Source organism: Geotrypetes seraphini, chromosome 7 (assembly GCF_902459505.1).
Source record: "Geotrypetes seraphini chromosome 7, aGeoSer1.1, whole genome shotgun sequence".
Lineage (NCBI taxonomy): Eukaryota > Metazoa > Chordata > Amphibia > Gymnophiona > Dermophiidae > Geotrypetes > Geotrypetes seraphini.
Window position 1 is genome coordinate 147,988,454 of NC_047090.1, and position 16,852 is coordinate 148,005,305.

General features: G+C 44.2%; 1 protein-coding gene across 4 annotated transcripts in view; it reads left to right on the forward strand.

Moving 5' to 3' along the window:
• The first annotated feature begins 600 nt into the window (after positions 1–600).
• SYT16 (synaptotagmin 16) overlaps positions 601–16,852 on the forward strand; it is a 136,938-nt gene continuing 120,686 nt past the window's right edge. For 3 of the 4 annotated variants that reach the window (XM_033953082.1, XM_033953081.1, XM_033953085.1), the window contains exon 1: positions 601–844. The gene's annotated coding sequence lies outside the window, so the exon portion shown is untranslated. Of the gene's footprint in view, positions 845–9,383; positions 9,441–16,852 lie in introns of those variants that run through there. The other variant, XM_033953083.1, reaches the window with a different exon arrangement.

A 16,852-nucleotide genomic window follows, 5' to 3' on the forward strand; every position in this document is an offset into this window, starting at 1 on the left:
AGTGTTTAGCCCTCGATAGAGACTGTACCAACTTTGTTGGTTGTGCTGAGAACTTTTCAGCCGCTCCTTGTATATATACGTTAAGCAATTTTATTCTTTATAATAGTTTCCACTATTTTGCCTAGCACTGACAACCTGCTTGCCAGTCTCTAATTTCCTCTGCAGCCCTTTTAAAAAAAATCATATATATATTTTTTTTCAATGGAAACGTGGTATGGATTTTTACTGCATTCGGGTGAAGACTGATATATAGATAGACCTAGAAAGAAAGTGATAGAAAATATAGTGTCCAGGGAAGATAAGGGCCTTGAAATGCAGGACTCCTCCCCATTTCCCTCCTTTCCCTCCCAAAGAAGTCTAACGAAGAAAGTTTTTCCCTTCAATTAACCTCCTTGATAAATAAAAGAAGGTACCAAGAAGGCCTTGTAGCAGTGGTTCTGTAGCTGTCTGCTCTGAATAAACATTTTTTCATAGAAAAGGTAAACAATTGATAGAATGTCTGGTCCAATCGGGTTTCTGTCCCACCTGTTAGTTGGCATTCCTATGGTAATAATCACACTGTTTGACATGCAAACAGCATTGCTTTTTCTGTGATGCAAAGAAAGTTCCCAGCTCCTGTTTCTATTGCTATCGCCTCTCAGTCCTGCTCCGACTTATTGGACATACTAGCCTCAGGGGGGAAATTTAGGCTGAAATTTAGGAAATATTTCTGTAATTAGGACCTATGAAAGACTATAATGAAGATTAAAGCAAGAAGCGGATAAAAATATAGGAACTGAGTTTTTTTCCTGACATGTGAACTTCCTGTTTGACTTGTCTTGTGGCTTCAGAGCAAAGAGACCAGGTATGTCAATATTTTTTTCCATAGAGCCAAAGCTCAGGTGCCCGATTTTTAATTGTATCAATTTTGTTTGAAGGCACAAGTAGAAATTAGAAGTATATGCATGGTTTGGATTTATTATCAGAGATCATGATTTTCTTCTTCCTTTTGAACTAGATGTTATATCAGCTATACATTCCCATAGGAAAATCTTTTTCATTAGGAAAATGAGCTACTGATTTGTGTATATAACACGGACTTGAGTGCAGAGAAGAAGGTAATAGAAGATATGGTATTGTGTACTCACAGGTTTTCCCCCATTTTGAGGTCAATATAATAAACTGGTGTGTTAAAACAGTGTGATAAACTTCAATGTACAGTATTCTAATGCATGAGCTGAAAAATCCTTTCACTCCTGATGCAGTAAACTAAAGGCATGCAAATTGCCACAATGTTTAAAAATGTATGCCTGTAATAATAAACATATATAGGGGCTCATCTTCAAAATAGAAAAACATTCAAAAAGTGGCATGAAGGGGCAGATGGACTTTTTTCCCCCTCAAACCCTTCCAATTAGGTATTTTCAAAACCTATTATCTTCCAGTGGTTCTTAAGCCTGTCCCGAGGAACTCTCAGCCAGTCAGTTTTCAAGATATCCCTAATGAATATGCATGAGGTAGATTTGCATATAATAGAGGTAACACGCATGGAAATTGCCTCATGCATATTCATTAGAGATATCTTGAAAACCCGACTGGCTGGGGACAGATTTAAGACAGGACAGATTTAAGAACCCCTGGTCTTGACGGTTTTCTGTGCAGTTTGTCAATAGTTTGTCTAAATCTCAAGGGGGGGGGGGGTGTTATTACTTGGATGTTTTTCTGCCATAATCGAACATTTAAGAATATGTTCAGGGCACAATTTGGATGACCGGGGCTAGATCTGTTTTAATAAAGAATAAGTGCCAAAAAGGTGTCCAAACTGACCAGATGACCGCTGAAGGGATGAAAGAATAATTCCCCTAAACTCCCCTAGTGGTCACTGACCCTCTCCCTCCCCACAAAAATGTGAATGAAACAGTACATACTTGCCTGTATGACAGCTTCAGATGGTATGGCCAGTCCTAGGAGAGCAGCAAGTAGGTCTCTAGAATAGCCTGGTGGTCAGTGCAGTGAACTCCAGAGAAGGGAACCCAGGCCCATATCCTACTCTAACTACGACATTTGTAGCAGAGCTTGTGAGCTCTCCAAAACCCAATAAAAACCTATTGTACTGACATATAGGTGACACCTGCAGGCATAAAGGCTATTGGCGTGGAATATAGTTAGGTCCAGTAGGTTGTGGGTGGGTTTTGGACTCACCATACAATGTAAGGGGGGTAATGGTGAGGATGTGTACCTGGGACATTTGATGTGAAGTTTACTGCAGTGCCCTCAAGGGTGCCCTATTGCTCTGTTGGGATGTCTGTGTGGCTAGTCTGCTATGAATGTTGACCTCTTCTACATCCCAATAGGTGGTTTTTGTACATTTTTTCATTTGGACTTTTTTTTAGATGGTCAAAAAAGATAGAAACACTGAGGTCAATCACATCTAGAAATGACCATTTTTCTCAAAACACCTAAACTAGGATTTAGATGTCATATCAAAAATGCCCTTCATAGTGATCCTACAGACCAAATGGAGGAATAAATATGATGATAAAACAATATAATCTATTAATGAAAAAAGTTTTTTTTTAACAAAGTGAATAAGAAGTCTCAGTTTAATTGGGTCCTCTAAAAAAGAGCATGATGACTCTCTGAATTTCTTCATGAGCTGCTCCTAAGGGCTGCCACACAAAAAAATGAAGGGAAAAAATAGGTGTGGCCACAATAGGTGAGTCACTTGAGAAACATCAGAGGCCTGGTTCTCGGTCCTTGGAAGCTCTTATATCCCCTTTGAACTTTGTGATATAAACACCAAGCTGACATCAGTAGTGGTTTTGGCTTACACCCTCCTAGTAAATAGGTGTGTGTCCCTCTATAGAAAATACATCTATGTTTTAAATTGGGTTCTGTATGTTTTGTTTATTCCAGTGTGCTTCAAAGAAATTGTAGATGTTGGTAGAAGAGAAATTTTAAAGGTCCGTACTTGCATACAGTAATACATCTCACATTATATTATGTGCTCTCAGAGCCAAGACCACTTTTGTTTATAGTTCTAAAGTACTAAATGCACTTAGCAAAGTGTGAGTTGGATTCTATAATTATAGAAAACCATGTCTTAATGGGAACTACCGCGCTGAGAGAGAAAAATGGGCACAGCCTTGTGCTTTATCTGAAAAGCAGAGCAAATGAACAGGCAGCATAGGTTAGTCTAAACATTGCAAGTTATCTGTTCTGCCATCCCTGTGTGTTTGAATAGCTTATTCATCAGGTGCTGATCGACCTTTAGTCCTTTTGTATACATAAGGCTTTGCCCTATGATTTAAAAAGACTCAGAACCACATCACATTACTGCTATAAAAAAACACACTTTCTCATAAATCCAGCTATGGATTCAAATTTGGTTTATAAATCTGTGTAACACCCCCTTCAGGGCGGCTCTGGGTCCAAGGTTCGACCTGGCTGGAGTCCCCCAAAGGCAGTCTCTGTCATTTCCTCACTTGAACCCTCTTTTAGAAACACATAGTGCAGGTTTTAGCGCCGGCAGCAACGGTAACTCCTCCGACGCTCATAGGAATTCTATGAGTGTCGGAGTAGTTACCGCCACTGCCGCCACTAAAACCTGCGCTATGCATTCATAAAATAGGGGGTTGGTTAGCTCTCAATGTCGCCACCTGGGGAAAAGAAGTGTTAACGGGTGGGTTCACCTTCTTCTCCCTCAGGAAAAATCCCCAAAACTCTCTGTGAACAAGATTGGCTAATAAATTAAACTCATTTATTTGAACTATATACATAGGCCTAATCAATAAACAAATTGTCAGGAATGACTTTTAACAATTCCAATACTTCCACTCAAACCAATACTAGTACAGATAATTCAATAGCATTTGTATACTATTCAGATATTCAAACCCTTTGTTTATGGTCTCTTGAACCTTTAACTCTCATTTCAAATCCAGCGCTCTGCGAATTGCTCACAGCTCTAGGAGCTTGATGTGAAGGGATTTCTCTTGAATAGTCCAAATTCCTTGAGTACGAAGGCTATCTAGGTGAGCTCCCCATTCAGACATGAATGCATATGTCATTAACAGCTTTTGATGGGGGGGGGGGGGGCACATGAAATAGTAGGCCCCTTGAGAGGTTTGTTGGGATGAGCCACCACTGCAGAGAATGTCGAAGAAGAGAGGTGACTGAGTTGATGGGGGAACATATCTGTGGCCTGAGATCACTGAGAGGCAAGAGTACATTAGGGATCCCTAAAATGAAGATGGGTGAAGGTGGTGGTAACATGAACTGTGGATGCCATGTACCCCAGTAGACACCTGGTTGCAAAAGGCAAATTAGATTGTCAAGCTTCTGCTGAGGGAGGTTGGCACAAGTTTGGCTGTATCCAGTAACACCAGTGGCGTACCTAGGGTATGTGGCACCCGGGGCCCATCATTTTTTGACACACACCCCCCCCCCCATGTAAAAAAATTTTTTTTTTTTTTTTTTTTTTTTTGCAATAACCATGAAATGGAATAAATGGTCAGAATAGAAACAGGCAGTGAAAATTTTCTTTTATTGAACCTCATATATGTAACCATTATTCCAAACATAACATAACATAAATTATGTCTAAATTGTCATGACATTAGAAGTACATATGGAGTAGTTGCAGGTGATTCTTGGGACAGTTCTGATTGTGTTAGTTCGGTTTTATGTGTTTTTTGAATAGAAGGGTTTTTATTTCTTTTTGAAGGTTTTGCAGTCTGGTTGATATCAATTGGTTGTAGAGTTGGGGGTCGAGTGTTGCAGCTCGAATGGCTAGGAGGTTGTCGAACAGTTTTTTTCTTTTGACGTTTTTGGTTGGAGGGTGTGTGAATGGTGCACAAGTTCTCCTATGTCTGTTTGAAGTGGATTGAATTATTTAGCTGAAGAAATTAGTTACCCCCCATTCCACACACATTAATTCTCTTCCATTTTTGTTCCCATTATAAAAAACACTGATAAGTTCCCAGAAAAAAAATACATTAAAATAAGAAGTGAAAACAAAGGCCCCTACAGATGAGAACATAACATAAGAATAGCCTAACTGGGTCAGACCAATGGTCCATCATGCCCAGTAGCCCATTCTCATGGTAGCCAATCCAGGACACTAATACCTGGTCAAAACCCAAAGAGTAGCAACATTCCATGCTACCGATCCAGGGCAAGCAGACACTTCCCCCATGTCTTAATAACAGATTATGGACTTTTCCTCCAGGAATTTGTCCAAATCTTTCTTAAAACCAGCTACACTATCTGCTTTTACCATAACTTCTGGCCACTTCATTTTTAATTTTAGATCTTTCCTTTCAAACAGAGACCTTGCTAGATGTCAAATACAGCACAAGGTAACTTCACATGGACTTAGCTGTGCAGGAAATGTGAATCTCCTCATACACCCACCATATAGTGCAAAAATGTGCAAAGGTCTGTTTTTTTCTTTCGATCACTACATAGCCTAATGCCACACAAGCAGCGCTGTTACAAACATATTCTGTAGGTCAATGCTAAGGATAACAAAGTTTCCTTCCTTGGACCAGAAGGAGATAAACCACTGGAAGAGATCCCAAAACAACACCCAAAGACCCACTCAGTGTGTGAATCAGTTGAGTGGAGTGGACTAACTGGGGGGGTGGAAATGGGCCCGGAGTTTGCTCAGCAGAATTTCCCAGACCACCTCTTCCTCTCAACACATTGACACGCTGCCACCATCACCACTAGGAACACCTCACTGGGTAGGCCAGCTATGCTATAAACTCATTATTATATTTTCTTATAAAGCACATATTTTAACTGACCTCTCTGACATCCTCAGCCTTTCCATTCACAAAAATAGAAGGAAGAAAAGTTCCCATTTCCTGCTGTCTCATGTCCCCGGCCTATACAATATTTTTTTTCTGCAGACCCTTCAAAAGTCTGACCAAATCCTCGTTTCACTTGCATTATAAAGTACTGAGGATGCCATCTCTCCCCAATCCCAGGTCCTAAAGTCTAAGACAGTAGCGCAAACTAATGCTGCCAGATACAGGAAAAAAAAATTTTGATTCGATTCAGCCCTATTGAATTGGTTTTTCAATTCGATTTTCCTGCCCAGTTGGGTGATTTTTTTCAAAACTCCTGGTGGGTTTTATAGCTTTTTCACCCCCTTTGGCTTCTCCTAACCACACTGGCGCTGTGGTGTAAATAAAATAAAGAAACAAAAAGGACTTTTCCTCTTTCTGTTAAATCCTAGCTCACGTTTGCAGTCCAACACCAGCTCTGGCAGGATACACATTTCAAATCTGACATGTTATAATCACAAAACAGAAAATAAAATTAATTTTTCTACCTTTTGTTGTCTGGTTATATTTCAAATCTTGTTGGTCCAAGGCTCTGGTTTTCTTCTGATAACTTGCTTGCCAGGGTCTCCTTCTTTCTGGATGCTAACCATCCATCTGCCAACTCTGTCCTCCCTTTCCATTTCCCTTCCCTTCCCAGGAAGTCTGGTATCTTTCCTTTTTTTCATCTCCCTCCACAGATCCACCTTTTCTTAAATACCCTTTCATCCGGCATCTCTCCCTCCTTCCCCACCATCCCAGAGTCCACCATCTCTCCGTTTCTTTTCCTAATTACCCTCCTATCCAGTATCTCTATCCCTCCTCCACACCATCCCTTGTGTCCAATTTCTCTCCCTTTCTGTTCCTTCCCTCCCTAAATCCCATGGTCCATCATCTCTCTCCCTCTCCTCTATTTTCAGACCCATTATTTCTTCCCCCCCCCCAAAGTTTGGCATATGCATGTCTCTTTGAACACCCCCTTCCCTCCGTGTACTTCTAAATCATGGTCCCCCCCCAAAGGCCTGTCCCCCCTTAAAGGTCTACCTGTCCCACCTTGAAGGCCTGCACCCCCCTTGAAGGCCTGTCCCTTCCCCTTGTAGGCCTGTCCCCCCCTTGAAGGCCTGCCTGCCTGTCCCCCCTTTGAAGGTCTGCACCCCCCGAAGGCCTGCACCCCCCCGAAGGCCTGTCCCCCACTTGAAGGCCTGTCCCACCCCCTTGTAGCTTCTCCCCCCCCCCTTGTAGGCCTGTCCCCCCTTGAAGGCCTGCCTGCCTGCCTTTCCCCCCTTGAAGGCCTGTCCCCCCTTGAAGGCCTGCACCCCCTTGAAGGCCTGCACCACCCCCCTCGAAGGCCTGCACTCCCTTGAAGGTCTGCACCCCCCCCCGAAGGCCTGTCCCCCACTTGAAGGCTTGTACCACCCCCTTGTAGCTTCTCCCCCCCTTGTAGGCCTTGTCCCCCCCTTGAAGGCCTGCCTGCTTGCCTTTCCCCCCCTTGAAGGCCTGCACCCCCTTGAAGGACTGCACCCCCCCCCCGAAGGCCTGCACTCCCTTGAAGGTCTGCACCCCCCCGAAGGCCTGTCCCCCCCTTGAAGGCCTGTCCCACCCCCTTGTAGGCCTGTCCCCCCCTTGTAGGCCTGTCCCCCCCTTGAAGGCCTGCCTGCCTTTCCCCCCCTTGAAGGCCTGTCTCCCCCTTGAAGGCCTGCACCCCCCTTGAAGGCCTGTCCCCCCCCCTTGTAGGCCTGTCCCCCCCCCTTGTAGGCCTGTCCCCCCCCTTGTAGGCCTGTCCCCCCCTTGAAGGCCTGCCTGCCTTTCCCCCCTTGAAGGCCTGCACCCCCTTGAAGATCTGCACCCCCCCAAAGGCCTACACCCCCCCCCCCGAAGGCCTGCACCCCCCTGAAGGCCTGCCTGCCCCCCTTGAAGGCCTGCACCCCTTGAAGGTCTGCACCCCCCCCCCGAAGGCCTGTCCCCCCTTGAAGGCCTGCCTGCCTGCCTGTCACCCCCTCCCCCTTGAAAGCCTGCTTGCCTGCCCGCCCGCCCCACCCTGAAGGCCTGATGCCCCGACCCACCCCGAAGGACCGCTCGCCCCCCTGGCCTCCCCGCACCACCTATGAACAGCTGCAGCAGGATCGCGAAGTCAGCGTCAGCGATCCCTGCGCTGCTTCCTGCGCCACGGTCCCGCCCCTCCTCTGACGTCAGAGGAGGGGCGGGATCGCGGCGCAGGAAGCAGCGCAGGGATGCTGACGCTGACTTCGCGATCCTGCTGCGGGCTGCTTCACAGGTGGTGCAGGAAGGTCAGTGGGGCGAGCGGTCCTTCGGGGGTGGCGGGGGACTGAACGGCAAGGCCGGGAACACCCCCTTAGGGCTGGTACCCGGGGCGGCCCGCCCCCCCCCCCCCCTAGGTACGCCACTGAGTAACACTCCTATGAATTCCAGTGTATGAGATGTTGGAGATGGGATTTCTGGTAGTTGATCACAAATCTCAAAAGTTCCAGTAGACATATGGTTAAGGTCATTGCTACCTGAGCCGCTTGAATATATGAAAGCCATAAGAGCAGAGTGCTGCAGCTACCGCAACTAAAAACTGTGGGGTATATTCTGTAAATGGCGTCCTGATTGTAGGCGGTGGTAGGCATCCTACCGCTGTCTAACCAGCCAATTGGAACACACATTTTAAAAACCACCCCAAGGCAAGCCACCTACACTGTAGGCATCTGTCACAGTTGAGAGAGACGCATAGGGAGACTTAAGCTCGCCTAAGGCTAGGCGTGGGTGTGGTTTCATCCGGAAGTGACCTTGGGCGAGTTTAGGTGGCCCTACGCATCTCCCTAGGGTACCTGAAATGCAGGCCAACAAAAAGCTGGTCTACATTTCAAATAGACACGGCCGCTATGCTGATCGTGGCAAATAAATCTCACTGCTGCGATCAGCTAGTGGCTGCTCAGTGAACCTGCTCCCCCATCCCATGAATGGCAGCAGGAGGGATGACCACTCCCTTCTGTCCCCCCCAAAGCATGCACCAGCAGGAGGAGTGCTCAATTCTTCCAGCCGGACCCCTGCTCTGAAACATCCTCCCCCACCCAACTGCTATAGGCAGAAGGGATGCCCACTCCCTTCTTCCAGAACACCCCCGAAACACCCCTGCCATCCACCCGGCAACCACCCCTCTACCCTCCGACCTTCCACCCACCCAGTGATCCCCCTAAAAGGGAGAACACCCCCCTCTAACTACCCCATACCTTGTAAATTCTGGGATTCACCAGTGAAGAGCCTAAGGCCCTGATTGGCTCATATACCTACGGCCCCTTCTATAGTAGGGGCCTTAGGCACTTGGGCCAATCAGAGTCTTAGGCCTCCTTCCCAGTGCATTCTGGCCGGATACCTAAAGCCCCTCCCATGTCGGTTAGGGATCTGCTACGCTATCATATCACAGGGCAGTCAGAGACACCTGCCTGGAAGCTGCTATAGCTCAATAAGTAAAAACCTTGTGCTCCTCTTCCAGAGGTCATAGGTTCAAATCCCAGCACATATTGTAATTGTGGCATTCTACCTTGCAGGTGCACCTTAATGATCTCACAATGAGGTCACCATTATGCAGCTGCAAACCTCCATTTGCAATGAAGTAGAAGCCATGCTAAGGTCTGTATCTGGGTTTTTTTTTCTGTTTTTAAGCTTTTTGCAAATGAAGTTATGTATGCAATCTATATATTTTTGTCATGTGCTTTCTTTGCTTTCAAGAATGAGCTGATTGGAGCACTGTTTAGTCAGAAAAAAAGGGTATCTTTTTAGCAAGAAAACTAAAGCTATGTTTTTTATGTGCTGTGCTTCAGTTAATGGACCCTTTCCTCTAATTAGCAAATAGCATTGCTGTTTGACCACAATTTTCATTTGCCTACAATATAGGCATGATATGGACGCCCTAGGTCGCTCAGTGTTATGCAAATGAATCAAAGGACGCCCAAATTGAGTCATTGCCCAAACCACGCCCATGCCTTTTGAGTTAGGCGCAAGTTTTAAACATGGGCGTCCATAAAATTGTGGCTGTGTCTACAAAGTGGCACCTACATCCTTTGGTTGCCTAAGTACCAATTATCGCTTGTTAAGACCCTTAATTGGCTCATTAACTGCTTAGATTGGGCGCCTAAAGCACGTCTAACTTTAGGCATGACTTAGGTGCCCTTTATAGTATCGGGGCCTCAGTGTCCTGTTGCAAAATTAGCCTTCACATATGAATTCAGTTTGTTAAGGTACCTGAAAACCTTTAGTACTTACAAAATTGATTTAGGGCTCCTTTTATCAAGCCGCGCTAGAGGTTTAATGCATGTAATACCGCACGCTAAACCGCCGGCCGTGCTAGCCACTACTGCTTCCTCTTGAGCAGGCGGTAGTTTTTGGCCAGCGCAGGGGTTAACGCGTGATGAAAAGTCACGTGCGTTAATCCCACTAGCTCGGCTTGCTAAAAGGAGACCTTAATGTTTACTTTTCTACAAATTAACAAGCATGAAATTAATTTCAATGCGTTAAAATTTTTTAATGCAGATTTAAAAAAATGTGCACAAACATTAATGTGTAAAATTAACTTAAAGAAAAAAAGTCACATTTTGTGAAATAAACAAATTATTTTTTTGCCTGTATAAATCCCTGTTAGCTTTCTCAGCCGGGTTCTCTCTTTCCTGTTTGTTAACTGCTAGCTCTTCATCTCCCAAAAAAGGCATTTGGCTTTCGGATTAAATTGTACTTGCCCTCTACTGCTTCAGTTTTTCAGTGGTACACCATCACCATCACCGTCTACGTATACAACACACAGATCAGGCATTTGTTGCATGGCCCTCGCTACCACCATTTTTTTGGGACCTCTAAAGAAGACGTGTTGTTCAAAACACAGACTGTGTTGGGTCCCACATTTTATACTTTATATCAAGAAGTTTGGTTGTGCAGAACAATCTGTTTGTTGGTTTAAAATAAATTTTGCCTGGATCTTGTGCAATTGTCTGCAGTACCTTTCTTTGTCTTCTTGCCATAAATTTGACCATATTCCCGTATTTTAAAGTAATTTTCCTTCTTATCTCTCCTCTCCTTCATCATGTTCACTCTTGTCAATTTGCATATCATCTGCAAAGAGGCATACTTTTACTATTGCCCCTTCCCCCAGAGCAATCCTTCCCTTAATTGTTCTCTCTTTCTCTATAATATTATATAGTTCTAACCTTTTTTTCCTGTTTGTCCCTGGTTAAAGCATCCTTGGAAGTATTAACTACCCTTAAAGATGTCTACCAATTTTTAAGTTTGTATTATAGTAAATATACTAGTGTTTAAGCCCGTTAGATTAACGGGTGCTAGAATATATGTGCAGACTTAAGAGTTAAAACAATTTACTGTCTGTCTCCTTGGCTACTGTCGGTCTATCTGTCTCATTGGCTGCTGTATGTGTCTCTGTCTGTTTTTCCTCTCTCTCTCCTTTTGAGTTTTTCTGTCTGTCTCCTTATCTACTGTCTGTCTATCTGTCTCATTGGCTGCTGTATGTGTCTCTGTCTTTTTTTCCTATCTCTCTCCTTTTGTGTTTTTCTGTCTCCTTGGCTACTGTCTGTCTATCTGTCTCATTGGCTGCTGTATGTCTCTCTGTCTTTTTTTCCTATCTCTCTCCTTTTGTTGTTTTTTTTTCTGTGTGTCTCTCTCTCCTTGTGCATTTTTTCCCCTTTAAATCTGTCTCTATAGCTCCCTGTCCTTTTGTGTGTTTGACTACCACCTTCTGTCTGCTTGTCCAGCCTCCTGCAAATGAACAGCCTCACTCTCAGCCACGATTCCTTCATCTGCCAATTCCTTTATTCTTTTTCCTTCCAGTGACCTTACAGCTTCTTGCTCCTCTTCTTTCAATCTCTGCCTCTCAGAGACGACGACACAGAACCTTCTGTTTTGCCTTCCTTTTCAGGAGTATCTGGGCTCCGAGCTCGCCAGCCGCGGCCTGCAGCTGCCGACATCCGCCGCGCCGACATCTGCCTCAGGGAGGAGAGAAAGAAATGCGCGCTGTGGCGTTGCCGGTGCCGGACTAGATGCTTGGCTCCGGTCAGCGCCCAGAATAGCCTGCGTCTTACGTGCTTCCAGAAGAGGCTGGAAGTCCTGCTGATTTCTCAGTCAATAAAGAAGCAGAAATAGGTCAAAACAATAAGTTCCAAGTAAAAATAAAGTCCCACTTTATTGTGGTTACAAATCCTAAACAGGGTTCAGTCCATTCTTTTCATGAACACAGGAAAACATGAAAAAATAAAACTGAGTTGCAAAAACAAACAACCCACACCTTCCTTGCAGGTATTACAGGTAAGTATCTCCTTAAACTGTAAGAGTTCAGCCTTAATAGTTCTGTCTTTAGCAAACAGGCAGAAATAAACTATAACACTTCCTTTGAAGAAAGAAAGTGCTGTACCCAGGCCTAGATTGAAGCAGGCCTGGCCCCAACCAACTCAGCAGTAGTTGGTGGGGGAGGGGAGTAGATGAATCCACTAATTTAACTCTGTTTTAAACAGATTGCCACAAATGGCCCCACAATCCCAACCAAGGATCTTATGTGGATTCTCCCCAAATCTAACACCCCTTCACACAGTCCAAATTGTAGTTTCTCTTGACTTTCAAAGGGCAAACACAAACCAAACAGTCCAGCAAAAATAAACCTGGAAAAAGGTTTCCAGCTTCAGGCACCTTGCAGTGAGCCCAGCACTGCTCACGGCTCCACACAGGTGCAAACAGGTTCCAATAAGAAAAAAACCAAAAAAGTTCCCAAACTTAAGCACAACAAAACACAGGAATTGTACTTAGCTTTCTTCCATGGGACAAGCTTCTGTATCTATGATAGTTTCCATAAAGTCCATGGACTCCGGTTCAGCTAGCTGGTTGGCTTCAGAGACAGGGGCTGTATCCACCATCTCAATATCATGAAAGTGGTGAGGTTCAGGAGAGCAGTCCTGCAAACCTCCCTCATGGGCTGACCCAGGGCAGACTGCCTGAATCTTCCTCAGTGCTGCCTCAAGAGCACTGAGGCGACCACGCCCTGTTCTATGAGGGGGCAGGGCAACCTGCAGCTTCTCCTTAGATTTCCTAGGACTTCTAATAAAGCCCTGCAGCTGGGAGTTAGCTGAGCTAGAGGAATTGTTCTGTGGCTGATCCAGGCTGTTCCCCCTCATAGTCCTCACCTCCCCAGGGTTCTGTAAGCTGGGTTTTAAGTGACAATTCAGAGCCTACCTTTCTATTGGGGTTTACTCTGTCACACTGGTTGGCCCTATTCAAGGCCAGGCCAGGTTTAGGAATAGCCTTTCCTGGCACAAGCCGAGCTTTAGGCCTAGGGTTGTGACAGCACGCATGCGCACTCCTACCTGCGGTGCCCTACAGTGCTCGGAAAATGGGAGCATGCAGATGGGAGTGCGCATGCGCGGCTTAGGGTTTTATTATATTAGATGTTTTTATTAATGTTGTACACTGCCTAGAAGTCTGATTAGGCGGTATAAGAAATTTTAAATAAACTTGAAACTTGTAAAATCCTCTTAGTCACTTTTCCAATTCCAGAATAGACTCCTTCAGCTACCACTTCAGCATTTGGTTGCTCAACTAGCTTCTCATATAGTTTATAATTTTTCTTCCAAAGCCTAGTTCAACCAATTTTCTGTGTGCAATGATGTCAATGACTCTGTTGAAATCCAGGTACCTTCACATCCACTGTGAAGCACAGTCTAGCATTCTGGCCACTATATCAAAGAAATCAATCAAATCTATAATCCTCATTCAATGGCTTCAGTAGTGGTTCCATTATGTTGCAGAACACTGATAAGAACATAAGAATAGCCTTACTGGGTCAGACCAATGGTCCATCTAGCCCAGCAGTCTGTCTTCATGGTGGCCAATCCAGGTCACTAATACCTGGCAAAACCCCAAATAGTAGAAACATTCCATGCACCTTGTTCTTGCGGAATAGTATATCTTTGGTCGAGTAGAAGACTAGGCTCGTTTGTGTCCAGTATTCTGTTGCGTCCATTCGCAATTCCTAAGTTTGTGGTTTATAGCAGTACCGGACACCGGAAGAAGGTTGTTTTCACAACCGAAACACGGCCCGTGTTGGGTCTATGCCACAATTCATATACTGCGTTTCTTTGTATTGTTGAACATTATTTGTTACTTTATTGCACCTTGTTCAAATAAAGCTTTTACCAAGATCATCAGTTCCACAGTTTTTTTGTTTTTTGAATAGTACATCTGTTCATTTCCAGTCTCTCGTAACCTCTCCTGTTTCAAGAGGGCTGTTATGATAGCCACCATGATGACGTGAAGGGGCATTTTTGAAAAAATGGCCAAGTCCAAACTAGGACGTTTAGCTCACTATGTCCAAACACAACATCCATCTTAGAGCTATTTGTGAACTGGAAAAATGTCTGGGTTACTGTTTTGAAAATGGCTGTAAGATGGATGTATTTGCACATAAACATCTAAAAAAAACAACCAGTTTTCCAGACTGACATGCCCAATTTATAAATGCCAAGAAAACAAGCACAAGGAACTCTGGCAGACATCACTTTGAGAGAAATGGCCTCACAGATGTTCCTGCAGATCTGAGCATCAGCGTAGTGCAGTGGACTTTAAACAATGGCAAGTACAAGTCCCACCATAACGTCTTTATTGTGTATAATGAGTCCTCCAGGAACAGAATATAACTGACTGTACCTAACTGTTCACCATTACGTAAGAACATATGAATAGCCTTACTGGGTCAGACCAATGGTCCATCTAGTCCAGTATCCTGTCTTCGCGGAGACCAATCCAGGTCACTAGTACCCGGCCAAAACCCAAAGAGTAGCAGCATTCTATGCTTCTGTCCCATGCCAGTCTCAACAGCAGACTATGGACTTTTCCTCCAGGAATTTGTCCAAACCTTTTTTTAAAACCAGCTACATTAATTGCTCTTACCACATCCTCTGGCAACATATTTCAGAGCTTAACTATTCTCTGAGTGAAAAAATGTTTTCTCCTATTGGTTTTAAAAGTTTACTCTGTAATGGAGGTTTAAGTGACTTGCCCAGAGTCACAAGAAGCTGCAGTGGGAACTGAACAGAGTTTCCCTAGTTCTCAGGCTGCTACAATAATCACTAGGCCATGGATTTAGGAAGGGGGGTTGCAGATTGAAGAGAGTTGCATGAAACATGCCTTCTGTACTAAGGTGCGCTAACCCATTTAGCGCATGCTAATGATTAGTGCATGCTAAATGTTAACGTGTCCATAGAATATAAGGTTCATTGTCAGTAGCACGCAAAACACCAGCATGCTGACAATCCAGTCCTGACAATTCGGCGCAAGACAGAAGTGCGCGGGGGAAAAGTAATTTTTAAAGAGCTATGACGGGGGGGGGGGGGTTTGGGGTGGCAACCCGCACACTTTATTGGTTAGTGTTCGCGCTGCTGTTAGAGGGGGGTTCGGGGGGTTGGAAACCTCCATTATAGAGAAAACGGAACTTTTTCTGATTTTTTGGGGAAAAGTTCCGTTTTCTCTATAATGTGGGGGGTTTCACCCCCCCACCCACCCCCGCAACGGCAGCGCGAACACTAACCAATAAAGTGGGGGGGTTGCCACCCCAAACCCCCAGTTGGAGCTCTTTAAAAATTATTTTTTCCCCCGCGCGCTTCTGTCTTGCGCCAAATTGTCGATGCTGGATTGTCGGCACGCTGGCATCTGGCGCGTGATTATCCCGTCACCGAATATAATGGGCACGTTAGTATTTAGCGCATGCTAATCATTAGTGCGCTCTAAATCGATTAGCACGCCTTAGTAAAAGAGGGGGATAGTCTGTTCCATTCCTATTACAGATTCTACATTTCATTTTAATTATCCCATCCCACCCAGGCTTTGTTCTTTAATAACTATATTGAGGATACACTTGTAATTACAAACATAATTAATTAAAACATAAATTGTGTTCTTTTACCATTGGTGCTTATTATTTTTCATTACATATGCATATGTGCAGTAGGCTATAACTTTCCTTTAGTTTCCATGGTACTCTTTATATCAGCTGATAATTGTTTTACATCTACTGAGCACTATGAGCCAAGTAAGCTGTTGTGTGGGCAGAAATTCTAGGAAAAACTGTATGGATATATAAGTGCTGTAGGCATTATTAATCCAGCATATTAAAAAAAATAATAATCCACCTACTTTCATCATTTGAGATTTGTCATGTAGATCAACAGTGTTGCCATGCAGCAAAAAATAAAAATGATACAGCCATTTGCAATTGTGCTTGTGGCAATTGTCAGTGAGTATCAAGGGAAGATAATGTGAGATCAGATAATAAGTGAAGATATAGGCTTATTTTTTTAAAAACTGGATGAATGTGAATGATAGAAAACAGGAAGGCTCAGGGCAAGATTCTCAAAACTTTAACGCCGTCGCTAAACTGTTTTTCAGCAGTTTAGCCTGCACGCATTTTAGCGGCGGATTATCAAAACAGATTATCTCTGTCTTTAGCAAGGTTTCTAGCCATCTCCGACACTGGCATGAAAATGTGCTCTTTAACATTGAAATGAGCCGAGGCATTTTTGAAGAGCGGTGTCGGCTTTTGGCGACAAAAAGCAGCGACTGGTCCGGGGGTGCCGTTACAGTGCCAGCATTTGTGTTTTGACTGTGGCTAATGGAAAAAAAAAGTGTATCTATATATTTTTAGTGGAGGGTAGTAAAATGTAGCTTCTTTTGAGTTTTTGGGAGAGACAGGCATGTTTCATGTGCACTTGTTAAAAGCCAACGTTTCTTCTTGAGCGCTTTTATGATACCCTTGTCTTGTGTGTTTCTGGCTGTGGGTCTTGATTAAATTTTAAATTAAAAACAAATTACAGGATTTACCTGAATTATAGTAGTTTTTTTGAAAGGCATGTTTTATGCGTGATTGAAAAAAGTCGATGTTGCTTCTTCCCTCCTCTTCCTTCCATTCGTCCAATAGTGCAGCAGGAGAGTGTGGAGTTTGTTTTTTTAACTGTGTTTTTCTGCACATGTGCCCATCAGCGATGGACACATGCAAATGT